Source organism: Coenobita brevimanus, chromosome 15 (assembly GCF_032717465.1).
Source record: "Coenobita brevimanus isolate Jiangsu-jjx chromosome 15, ASM3271746v2, whole genome shotgun sequence".
Classification (NCBI taxonomy): Eukaryota; Metazoa; Arthropoda; class Malacostraca; order Decapoda; family Coenobitidae; genus Coenobita; species Coenobita brevimanus.
In genome coordinates this window covers 14,423,124-14,435,929 of record NC_136968.1, presented here as the reverse complement: position 1 = coordinate 14,435,929, position 12,806 = coordinate 14,423,124, and the positions used below count along the sequence as shown (strand labels likewise).

The window sequence follows — 12,806 nt, the reverse complement described above, 5'->3', positions numbered from 1 at the left end:
CTGCACATATTTCTTCTGTAAATATCCTACACACACCTTCCACGTCTCCCATCTGCTCCAGTTCATATTTGCCCAATTGTTCCTCCATTTCTCTCTTATACTCCGCCTTTTTCTCATCCTCTTGTACCCTTTCCACTCTCCTTGCAACTACTCCTTCCTCTCGTCTTTCCCTTCTTCTATTCCTCCATCTTACTTGAATCCTAATTCTGGCCACCACCAAGTAGTGGTCAGAAAGGCCACTCCCCCAACCTCTATAAGCTCTTGCATCCATTACAAATCTTCGCATCCTTTCATCCACACACACATAATCAATCATTGCCTTCCTTTCATTCAGTTCACCACCCACCCTTCTCATCACTCGCCATGTATACCTGTGGATCATTTTATGCCTGAAGAGGGTATTGGCTATCACCAACCCCCTCCTAGCACAAATGTCCACTAACGCACTCCCATTCTCATCTATCTCCGCAGGCACACCCCACTCACCAACTATTCCATCCACCTTCACATTCCCAACTTTACCATTCATATCACCGATCAAAAACACTCTCTCATTCCTTCCAAACTTTTCCATGCACACTTCTACATTTGTCCAGAACTCTTCTCTCACTCTTCTAGCATGATCTTGCTTTGGCGCATACACACACACAATCGCTCACATTTGTATTCCAACTTTCAACTTTACCCACACAATCCTTGACCCAACTGATCCATACTGTCTTATGCTCTTCTTCCATCTTTTACTGACAACTATACATACTCCTTTCTTTGCCCTCTCATTCTCACCTACTCCTGCACATATACCCCATCCATACTCCCATTCTCTCACACTTTCTCCTCTCCATTTTGTTTCAGTATTCCACATACATCCACTTTCGCACCCTCAAGCACCTGGACAATCTCTCTCTCTTTCACCTCATCATTTACTCCTCTTGCATTCCATGTACCCATTACATAACTAATACACAAAAGAAACACTAGGATATGCAAAAAGGATATAATATAACTATGAACATGCTACGGCAAGAAATTAATGCATTATTACGCTGACAGTAAAACAAAAACATACACAACGACCATCCCAGGCCCCATGGGTTGGGTGCTTGCGTATGCTTGCGTGCGTGCATGTCTGTATTTCCCTAATTGTATTTACCTAATTGTGATATACAGGAAATGAGCTACGCTCGTGGGGTCCCGTCTCTCTTTCTCTGTAAGTCAAATTTAGCTTTAAACTCGTTTAAGTTTTTGGACTGGACGATCTCTTTGTCCAGGCTATTCCACGAGTATATACATCTATAAGGAAAACTATATTTCTTGATATCCTTCAAAGCAGCTTGGCTTCTTCAATTTCATTCCGTGTCCTCTTGTTACTCTCTTATCCCATACAAACAGATCTTCCCTGTCAATTTTATCTACTCCCATCATGGTCCTGAATACTGCAATCGCGTCACCTCTCATTCTCCTTTCCTCTAAGGAAGACAAATCCAGCTTTTCCAGCCTCTCTCTACGACAGATCTGCCAGACTGGGGATCATCTTGGTTGCTGTTCTTTATATTCTCTCAATCTTGTTTATATCTTTCTTTCTGTGTGGGGACCACAATACTGCTGCATATTCTAACCTGGGGTGCATCATAGCCACTATCAATTTTTTCATCATCTCCTCATCCATATAATGAAATGCTACTCTTATGTTAGTCAAGAGTTTATATGTCTCTCTAACTGTCTTGTTAAAAGGTTTTTCAGGTGACATACTACAGTATCCTGGACCAGCACTCCCAAATCTTTCTCTTCTCTCACTTTTGTGATTGGTTCATTACCCATCAAATAATTCAGTGATGGCCTCTTGGTACTTTTACCCATTTCCAATATTTTACATTTATTTGCGTTGAATTTCATTTCCTACATCCGGCTTTAATCATGTATCCTATCCAGATCCTCCTGCAGCATTTTACGATCCTCCTCAACCTCTACCTTCCTCAAGATCTTTGCATCATCAGCAAACAGACTTGCATAACTGTTCACTCCATCTACCATAACATTTACATAAATCAGGAACATTACTGTCACCAACACTGAGCCCTGTGGGACTCCACTTGTTACTTCCCTCCATCCAGACATCCTATCCTTTATTACTGTCCTCATTTGTCTGTCTCTCAAAAAGTCTCTCACCCGTTCCAGGAGGTTTCCCTTCAGTCCTCCTATATGCTCTAGTTTCCACATTAGTCTCTTATGTGGTACCTTGTTGAAGGCCATCTCTAAATCTAGATACATACAATCCGTCCAACCATCTCTCTCCTGTAGCATACCTATCGCTCTTGAGTAAAAGCTCAACAAGTTGGAAACGCATGAACTTCCACTTCTGAATCCAAACTGACTTTCAGCCAAAATATTCATCTCTTCCAGATATTTTATCCATCTATCTTTCAGGATTCTCTCACACAATTTTGCAACCATGCTGGTTAGGGACACTGGTCTATAATTCAGAGATTCTTCCCTGTTTCCTCCCTTATAAATTGGTACCACATTTGCCCTCTTCCATTCTTGAGGCACTTTCCCCTCTTCCAGGGAACACACAATTAAACTGTGAATCTTATCCGCCAGTTATTTTCTGCATTCCTTCAGTACTCAATTAGAGATTCCATCTGGTCCTGTGGCTTTCCTTACATCTTGAGTTTCTGGTAATTTATAAACTTCATGTACTTCCACTTTTATATCTTTTATCACTACATTTCTAGTCACTCCCTCCTCTTCCACAAACTCCTTTTCATTAGTGAAACCCGATTGGAAACATTTCTTCATTATTTATGCTTGCATTGCCACGTCTTTATAGACCTCTCTTTCTACTTTCAGTTTGGTGATTCCTTCCTTTTGTTTCAGTTTGCCACTGACAAATCTATAAAACAGTTTGGGTTCATCCTTACATTTGTCTATATCATCATCATCCAATCCTACACTGCCCCATGAGGAACGTAGAAGCCCGGGGCTAGGCAAGTTGGTCCTGGCATTTAAGATGAGAGTGACCAGCCTCACTCATCCCTGAGAGGCATTAGGTGAGCAATAAACCCCAACCACCCCTTGAATATAAACCTTCACCGGCTCAATCCGATTGGAGCGCCATAATTACCCACTAAATCACCAGGCGCCAAAATTTGGTTATATGGTTACCACCCAGCATAGTAAATGGTTTCCTGGTGTAGAGGAAACCATTTGGCTTGTCACTCATTGTAGAGTCACCCACAGGCAGAAGTAAGAGGAAAGAATGAAGGAAAGAAAGACAGAAGAGAGAGTGTAAAGTCAGTCGTAGGCAGAAGGACGAGGAATGAATGAAGGAAAGAAAGACAGGAGAGGATGGAAGGAAAGAAGGATGGAGGACAGAAAAGGGCAGACACCCGAGGACGGCGCTACATCGAGTGAGTGGATGGTGTGCGCAGTCACATACCATATTTGTCTATTATACCTTTTTCAAATTCCTTTCTTACACTCTATGTGTGTGTGTGTGTGTGTGTATTTACCTATTTGTAGTATACAGGAATTGAGCAATGCTCGTGTTGTCCTGTCTCCAAATCCACATTTATCAAGTCTACCTTTACACACATAAATGTTTTTCTCATGCACCACCTCTTCGTCTAAGTCGTTCCAAATATTTATGTATTTACATAATATACCTAATTGTGATATACCCACTGGGGGTAGGGAGGTTTTTCAACCCCCTGGGGGTAGGGGGGGTTTTCAAGAATACTACCCCAGTATCCCTGCTTGTCGTAAAAGGCGACTAAAAGGGTTGGCAGAGGGTTAGTGCCCCTCCCCGGAAAACAACTAACTAAAAAACAAACAATAAGCCTCGGACAAGGACTGACCAAACGATGACGACCAAGAACCGGACAAAGGACATGATTATTGGAACGTGGAATGTAAGGGGAGCGAATGATGAGCTGAAAGAGAGAGAGATTGTCCATGTGCTTGAGGGTGCGAAAGTGGATGTATGTGGAATAACTGAAACAAAATGGAGAGGAGAAAGTGTGAGAGAATGGGAGTTTGGATGGGGTATATGTGCAGGAGTAGGTGAGAATGAGAGGGCAAAGGAAGGAGTATGCACAGTTGTGAGTAAAAGATGGAAGAGGAGCATAAGACAGTATGGATCAGTTGGGTCAAGGATTGTGTGGGTAAAGTTGCAAGTTGGAATACAAATGTGGGCGATTGTGTGTGTGTATGCGCCAACGCAAGATCATGCTAGAAGAGTGAGAGAAGAGTTCTGGACAAATGTAGAAGTGTGCATGGAAGAGTCTGGAAGGAATGAGAGAGTGTTTTTGATCGGTGATATGAATGGTCAAGTTGGGAATGTGAAGTTGGATAGAATAGTTGGTGAGTGGGGTGTGCTTCCTGAGATCGATGAGAATGGGAGTGCGTTAGTGGACATTTGTGCTAGGAGGGGGTTGGTGATAGCCAATACCCTCTTCAGGCATAAAATGATCCACAGGTATACATGGCAAGTGATGAGAAGGGTGGGTGGTGAACTGAATGAAAGGAAGGCAATGATTGATCATGTGTGTGTGGATGAAAGGATGCGAAGATGTGTAATGGATGCAAGAGTTTATAGAGGTTGGGGGAGTGGCCTTTCTGACCACTACTTGGTGGTGGCCAGAATTAGAATTCAAGTAAGATGGAGGAATAGAAGAAGGGAAAGACGAGAGGAAGGAGTAGTTGCAAGGAGAGTGGAAAGGTTACAAGAGGATGAGAAAAAGGCAGAGTATAAGAGAGAAATGGAGGAACAATTGGGCAAATATGAACTGGAGCAGATGGGAGACGTGGAAGGTGTGTGCAGGATATTTACAGAAGAAATATGTGCAGCATGTGATGTGGTGTGTGGAAGGAAGAGAAGATGGAGGGGGGTGCAAGGAATAGCGAGGTGGACTGAAGAGGTGAAACAGGCTGTGGCATAAAAGAAGAAAGCATACAATGAGTGGATGATAAATAGGGGCGTGGAAGAAGTTGAGAGGCGGAAGAGAGAGTTATATGTAGAAAGAAAGAGAGAGGTGAAAAGATTAGTAAGAGAAAGTAAGAAGAGAGTGGATGAGGAATTTGGAAGGAATTTGAGAGTAAAGTGGAAGGACTGTAAGAAAATGTTCTGGAAAGAGGTGAAAAGAGTAAGACAGGGTGGAAGTGAAGTTAGCAGGGGAGTGAAAGATAAAAATGGTAGATTACTAGTGGAGAAGGGAGAAAAAGTGAGCAGATGGAGAGAACACTTTAAGGAATCGTTGAACATAGAGGATGGAAGTAATGCGAGTATAAGTGGCTGGGGAATGGCTGGGAGAAGGAGGGAGGTGAGAAGACAGGAAGATATCAGTAGGATAGAAGTTGTGGAAGCAATGAAGAAAGTTAAATCGGGGAAAGCCCCAGGAATTGATGGAATGTGTGGTGAAATGCTGAAGCATGGGGGAGAGATAGTAGTAGAATGGATGTGGAAGATGTGCAGATTGGCCTGGGAGGAAGGTAGAGTCCCAGAGGATTGGAAGTCTATCTATCTATCTAATGCCAGACGCCTCAATCCTGTTTGGGGTGGCCACAAACAAATCGCCTCCAAGTCACCCTGTCCCCCGCCATTTCACTGCCCTGCTCCCAACTCACACCCCCCTCTCTCATATACCTCTCCACTCCATCCCTCCATCTCATCCTCGGCCTCCCCCTCCCTCTTCCCCCCTCCACCTCACTCACATACACTCTCTTCGTCAGTCTTTCACCCTCCATCCTCTCCACATGGCCAAACCACCTCAGTGTGTTCCTCATAACGCTTCCTATCACATCCACATCCACACCACAACGCTCCTTTATATATTGGAAGTCAGGTATAATTATTCTCTTGTACAAAGGAAAAGGGGAAAAAGAAGTGTGTGGTAATCATAGGGGCATTTGTCTTCTTAGTATAATAGGAAAAGTGTATGGTAGGATACTTATTGACAGAGTTAGAGAAAGAACAGAGAAATTAGTTGGAGAAGAACAGGGAGGCTTTAGGAAGGGAAGAGGTTGTGTAGATCAGATATTCATTCTTAGGTCATTAGTGGAAAAGTTTCTAGAGAAGGGAAAGAAGTTGTATGTGGCTTTCATGGATTTGGAGAAAGCATATGACAGGGTGGATAGACAAGGATTGTGGAAAGTGTTAAGGATATATGGAGTAGATGGGAAGTTGACGAATGCTGTGAAGAGTATGTACAATGGTGCGAAGACTGCAGTGCATGTGGATGGTGAACTAAATGAATTTTTCTCTTTGAAAGTTGGGTTGAAACAGGGATGTGTCATGTCTCCATGGCTGTTCAATCTGTACATGGATGGGGTAATAAAAGAGGTACAAGGTAGGGTAGTGGATGTTGGAGTGGCCCTGGTGAGAGAGGATAGTGTTTGGAAACTCTCTGTACTGATGTTTGCAGATGATACTGTGTAGTTGAGTGAAGACGAAGGGGAGCTGCAAGGCTTGGTGGATGAATTTGGGAGAGTGTGTAAGAAACGGAATCTAAAGGTGAATGTAGGGAAGAGTCAAGTGATGGTCTTTGAGAGAGGTGAAGTCAGTGAATGTACAGTGAGGTTGGATAGTGAGGAATTGGAAAATGTGAGTATGTTTAAGTACTTGGGTAGTGTGATGAATAAGGATGGAGGTTTGGAGGGTGAAGTGCTTGAAAGGGTACAGCAGGGAAGAAAGGTTGCTGGTTCTTTGAAAGCAGTGATAAGAAACAGGGAAGTGAGCATGGAAATGAAAAAGTTACTACATGACAGTATTGTGATACCAACTCTAACGTATGGAAGTGAAGCTTGGACGTTGTTGGAGGGACACAAGTCAAGAGTGAGAGCAGTGGAAATGAGTTGTTTAAGAGGAGCCTGTGGAGTCACATGGAGAGACAGGCTGACGAATGAGGATATAAAGGAGCGTTGTGGTGTGGATGTGGATGTGATAGGAAGAGTTATGAGGAACACACTGAGGTGGTTTGGCCATGTGAAGAGGATGGAGGGTGAAAGACTGACGAAGAGAGTGTATGTGAGTGAGGTGGAGGGGGGAAGAGGGAGGGGAAGGCTGAGGATGAGATGGAGGGATGGGGTGGAGAGGTATATGAGAAAGGGGTGCGTGAGTTGGGAGCAGGGCAGTGAAATGGCGGGGGACAGGGCGACTTGGAGGCGATTTGTTTGTGGCCACCCCAAATGGGATTGAGGCGTCTGGCAATAGATAGATAGATAGATAGATAGTGATATACACGGAATGTGCTATGCTCGTGGGTGTCCGTCGCTGTTTCTCAGTAAGTCAATTTTAGCTTTAAACTCGTTTAAGTTTTTAGACTGGACGATCTCTTTGTCCAGGCTATTCCATAAGTCTATACTTCTGTAAGGAAAGCTATATTTCTTGATATCCTTCAAGCAGCTTGACTTTTTCAATTTCATTCTGTGTCCTCTTGTTGCTCTTTTATCCCATACAAACAGGTCTTCTTTGTCAATTTTATCTACTCCCACCATGGTCATGAACACTGCAATCATGTCTCCCCTCTTTCTCCTTTCCTCTAAGGAAGGCAAATCCATCTTTTCCAGCCTCTCTCTGTATGACAAGTCTTCCAGACTGGGGACCATCTTGGTTGCTGTTCTTTGTATTCTCTCAATCATGTTTATATCTTTCTTTTTGTGTGGGGACCACACTACCGCTGCATATCCTAACCTGGGGCGGATCATGGCCACTATCAATTTTTTCATCATCTCCTCATCCATAAAATGAAAAGCTACTCTTATGTTAGTTAAGAGTTTATGAGTCTCTCCAACTATCTTGTTAACCCCTTAACTGCGGGGTGTCACTTTCGTGACGCTTGGGAGCAAGGGATCATACCGTGGGGCGTCGCTTTTGTGATTCTGTGTTATTTTGAATTCACCCGGGCTTCCAAGTGGGGGCTTGTATCATCTATCAGTACTGCCAATGTCCAACACTAGTCAGCACTCCTAATCTCATCTGTACTTCCATCCATTGTTGACAATTTAGCCATTTCTCCCCATTCTTGACTTCCCTCCCTACCCCCCCTCCATTACCCTATCCTCTCGCCTGCTCGGCCGTGCTACTCTAAGTAAATCTTCCCTGGAATTTTTCACTGATTTCATCCATTGAAATAAGCCCTATGTCCTATTCTTATACCAAATAATATATACAAGAAAGAAATAAGGTAAGTGAGAGTGCCATACACCTGGAATTGGCTAATCATCACCTGACAACACCTCACGTGCACTCGTTCGCTAATTTTCGCTGTTTTTTTCCCCTTGAAATATGCCGTATAATCTATTTTCGTAATAAATATACATGTAAGAAGGGAAGGGAGAAGCCTAAGTGATATTTACATTCACCTGGAACTACCTAATTTATAATGTATTGTCTAGATTTCCTGCCAATCATTTCAGTGCTAGACATAGCTGTTTCAAGAGCTAACATTGGTAGCTCTGAATTTCCCCTAAGTAGGCCTCTAATCTATTTTCGTAATAAATATACATGTAAGGAGGGAAGGGAGAAGCCTAAGTGATATTTACATTCACCTGGAACTACATAATTTATAATGTACAGTATTGTCTAGATTTCCTGCCAATCATTTCAGTGCTAGACATAGCTGTTTCAAGAGCTAACATTTGTAGCTCTGAATATCCCCTAACTAGGCCTCCACCCCGGCCCTCCGTTATCAGTTTACTCTCATCTTCCGAAGTGAGGGTACGTATGTTTCTTCTTGCTGACTTCAAGGCCTTTTTCACCCTCATGCAAAAGGGCCCTGTGACCTTTACCCCCTACTAAACCTCATGTGGAAAGAGGTAAAGGGCTGACAATTGATAAAAGAGTGACTACGATCTTTCTATTGAGTAAAACAGTGCAAGTGGAATTGTAAATACAGTAATGTGTAAATAATGTGTAAACAGCAAGTGAAAGTAATGAATGTAAATATACGTGAACAATGGAAAATAGTTTTATAAGTTACTTCAAGTGACAGTGCATAACACAGTGTAAATAAAATAGAAATGTAAATAACGTAAATAAAATAGAGAACGTAAATAGAAATGTAAATGAGTAGTATTATAAGAATACGAGTATATACCCTAGGAGTAATGAAAGTGAAAGTTTCACTCTAGCATGTCTGAGTGCTATGAGTTATGAGAGTGAAGATGAAAGTGACATTCACTCTCAATGCTAGTATACAGGACGAGAAAGTGAATGCTACGTATTTTACTGAAAGAAATTGAATCCCTACAGTGACAATAAACTAATACTGCTGAAGGAAACTTATGGATAAAGACTGTAGATATATATAAGTGTTATATAGTAATAGAAATATAAAGTGTGAGGGGTTTTATGAATAATAAATGACAGAGTACCAAGAGCGAACTAGTGCCAGTGCGACGATCAGACGCGCTCGTAATTTCCATTGCTTTCACAGTGTTTTTTTTTTTTTTTAGTATGGATCCCAAACTACTTGAAAATTGTAGAAGAGTGTTTATAGTGTTTGTATCTGGCTGTGGTAATTATATTATGGGTTGTCGGGAAGTGTAAAGTGGAGACTTCGTTACCCTGCTTCAGAGGTCTCCACAAGTCCTATGGTAACCGACGAAGGCTCAACAATCATTCCAGGAGAAAGCTGAAGGTATGTGCCATAAGCATATGTAATTTTATTATTCTAGGACTAATAACTGATTTTTGGCAAATATTTTTTGAGAGTCTATCGGAGCCTAAATAACCCCGCAGGACACGCAAGTCATTGGTAAACAAGCCCGCGGTGTAGGGGTTAATGTGCTTTTCTGGTGACACACTATCTTGGACCAGCACTCCCAAATCTCTCTCTTCTCTCATTTTTGTGATTACTTCATTACCCAACAAATAATTCAGTGATGGCCTCCTGGTACTTTTACCCATTTCCAATATTTTACATTTCTTTACATTAAATTTCATTTCCCACGTCCGGCTCCAATTATGTATCTTATCCAGATCTTCCTGCAGCATTTTACAATCCTCCTCAACCTCCACCTTCCTCAAGATCTTTACATCATCAGCAAACAGACTTCTATAACCATTCACTCCATCTACCATATCATTTACGTAAATCAGGAACATTACTGGCGCCAACACCGAGCCTTGAGGGACTCCACTTGTTACTTCCCTCCATCCAGACATCCTATCCAATACTGTATGTGTGTGTGTGTGTGTGTGTGTGTGTGTGTGTGTGTGTGTGTGTGTGTTTCCAAAGCAGTGCACCCAACACATGAGGCCTGAGGTGGCCGTTGTTAATGGTTTTGCTTTACTGTCAACATCAAATGCATTAATTTCTTGCTGCAGCGTGTTGACAGTTACATTATATACAGCATTTTTAACATATCCTAGTGTTCTATGTTTGTATTAGTAGTGAGACCAAAAGTGTTAAGCATGAAATCAGCTTGAGATGTAACTGCCAGTTAAGAATGACGGGTGAGGTGGGGGGTTGGGTAGGGGTATGGGGGAGGGTTGGGAGCTGGGGTAGAGGCAGGTGCTCGTTTCATCCCCCCTCCTCTCTTCCCTGGGTATACAGGGGTAGGAAGGGGGCATTCCTGGGCAGAAATTAGTGATCGTGTGTACATATTTCTAATGTTTTCAGAGGTCCCTCCCAATAGCCCGAAAGACCCTCGGTCCCCTGCCATTCGGATTACAGGGCTTTTACTGTACAAGGCCAATGACCAAAGACATTACTTACTTTTCAGTAAGTGTCTTAACAACATTTTAAAATGTAACAACCAAATTTAGCACTAAATTCCTCACAGTCCAAGAAAGGCAGCAATAATTAAGTTGGGTGTATTTTTTAATTATGGTATACTGTATACAGTTCATTTTACTTATGATTAATAGAAGACAATGAAAAGAAACTGAACTTCTGCTCACAGTTCTTGCACCATCAAATGTAAACATTAAGTCTAAGTCATGCCACTGGTGGAATACTGCCAGTGTACAGTGTGTGTGGGTACATATGGTGTGATCTGTTTACTGCCTGACACACAGGTTCCTACCTGTCCTCCACAGCTCCTTGACAGAAGATTGCTGTCTGGGTATTGTTTTTGTGTTGTGTTTCACTCTAAACACAGTGATATAACATTATGTTCTAAATATTCTGATATTCTGTATGTTTTCATTCAAGTATTTTACCATTTAAATCAGTGAACAGGATGTGGGATATGGCCATATTTTTGGAAAATAATCATTACAGCCTTAGCTACACCTAACATGGAGGAGAAATAAGTGCAAGAAGACTTATAAGAGTCTAGGATCACTGAGTAATATAACAATTTCTTTATTTTTCATCATTATTTAGCCAATTCCAATATGATTCTGATTATCTGATAATTTATCCGTTCCAATACTGGTACCGATATTAATCAGTTTTTGCTAGCCAATTGACAGCATTAATTAGAGGACTGGTAAGAGATGGCTGCTGAAGAGTCATCCAGAAAAATGTAGGCACATGCATACTGGGAGAGAAGCAACTTACAATGGAGGTACGAAATGCAGGATGCTGAAGAGTAGCGTGTGACATCTGAAAAGGATATTGGAGTTTTAACAAATAGTGACCTGAAATTTTTACCTCTGCCAATGGAGCTGGATGAGGTTATGCTTTCAACTATGTTTGTCTGTTTGTTTGTCCATGTGCTATCTCCAAAAGTTCTCAATGAATTTCAATGAAATTTTGTGAAAGGGTGGGCCATGAACCAAGAAAAATTTGATTAAATTTTGGGGTGGATTCGGATCCAGATCTTGCAGTGGCATTGGCAGAGGTATGCACTCTCTGAGTGCTTTCTAGTATGAAGATGTTATGGAAAAAGTGAAGAAAGCTAATACTATGATAGGAGTGATTAGAAGGACTTTTCAGTTTCTAGATACCAGAACTTTTTTACCACTCCACAAGTCAATGGTTCAAACATGCTACAGTATTTTGCTAGCACACTCTGAGACCTAATCCTAAGGGTCTTGTAGAGAAAATGAAAGCAGTTCAACAAGGAGCTACAAAACAACTACCTGGCATGACACAACTTTCTTACTCTGAAAGACTAATGAATACTGATTTACCTATTTTTTATATACAATGATCAAGATAGATGTGATAGAAATATGCAAAATATTACACACTAATTACAATCAAGATGTCTGAGACATCATACTCCAGAGGAATGACATTACACAATATATGGGAACTAGGGGTCAGAGTCTGAAACTGTCCTTGAAACCAGCCTGTTATACAAAAAGAAAAGAATTCTTTGCACTAACAGTACTGAAAACTTGGAACAGTCTAATGAAAGAAGAGGAAACAGTTGAGAGTTTAAATATTTTTACAAATTGGATAAACACTGTAAAAATCTGGAAATCTGATATGATGACTTCAAGGTCGAATTCAGCAGTTCCACATGAATGCCAGAGGTTCATGAGTTTGGTATAGAGGGACCTACAAATTCTGCACTGAAAATCTAAGTAAAAAAATTGGTTCTGAACGAACTGGGGTTGCACCCGGACTTAGGGAGACTGTTCTTCTATGAAACAGCCTAACACTGATCTTTAACTCGACACATGCACACACTACATTGTATAATGTCTGCAGAGATAAATATGGTAAAGAAAGAAGCATGTAAAATATGAACATTACCTAGTCATGTAATTACCATTTTTATTGTACCATACTGATCCCAGGCTACTGTGTACTCTTCACATCTAAGGTACAAACTCATAAATGTAAAATCAATACCAGTATTATCTTGACAACAGACACATTACCTTCTTTACCAAATATAACACAGGA

At 41.5% G+C, this 12,806-nt stretch overlaps 1 long non-coding RNA gene across 1 annotated transcript in view; it reads right to left on the bottom strand.

Moving 5' to 3' along the window:
- The window catches only part of LOC145390678 (uncharacterized), a 63,023-nt gene that overhangs the window by 15,425 nt on the left and 34,792 nt on the right, over window positions 1-12,806 (bottom strand). Inside the window, exon 5 of the long non-coding RNA XR_013895702.1 lies at window positions 11,508-11,552. This is a non-coding gene — a long non-coding RNA (uncharacterized LOC145390678). The remainder of the gene's footprint in view (window positions 1-11,507; window positions 11,553-12,806) is intronic.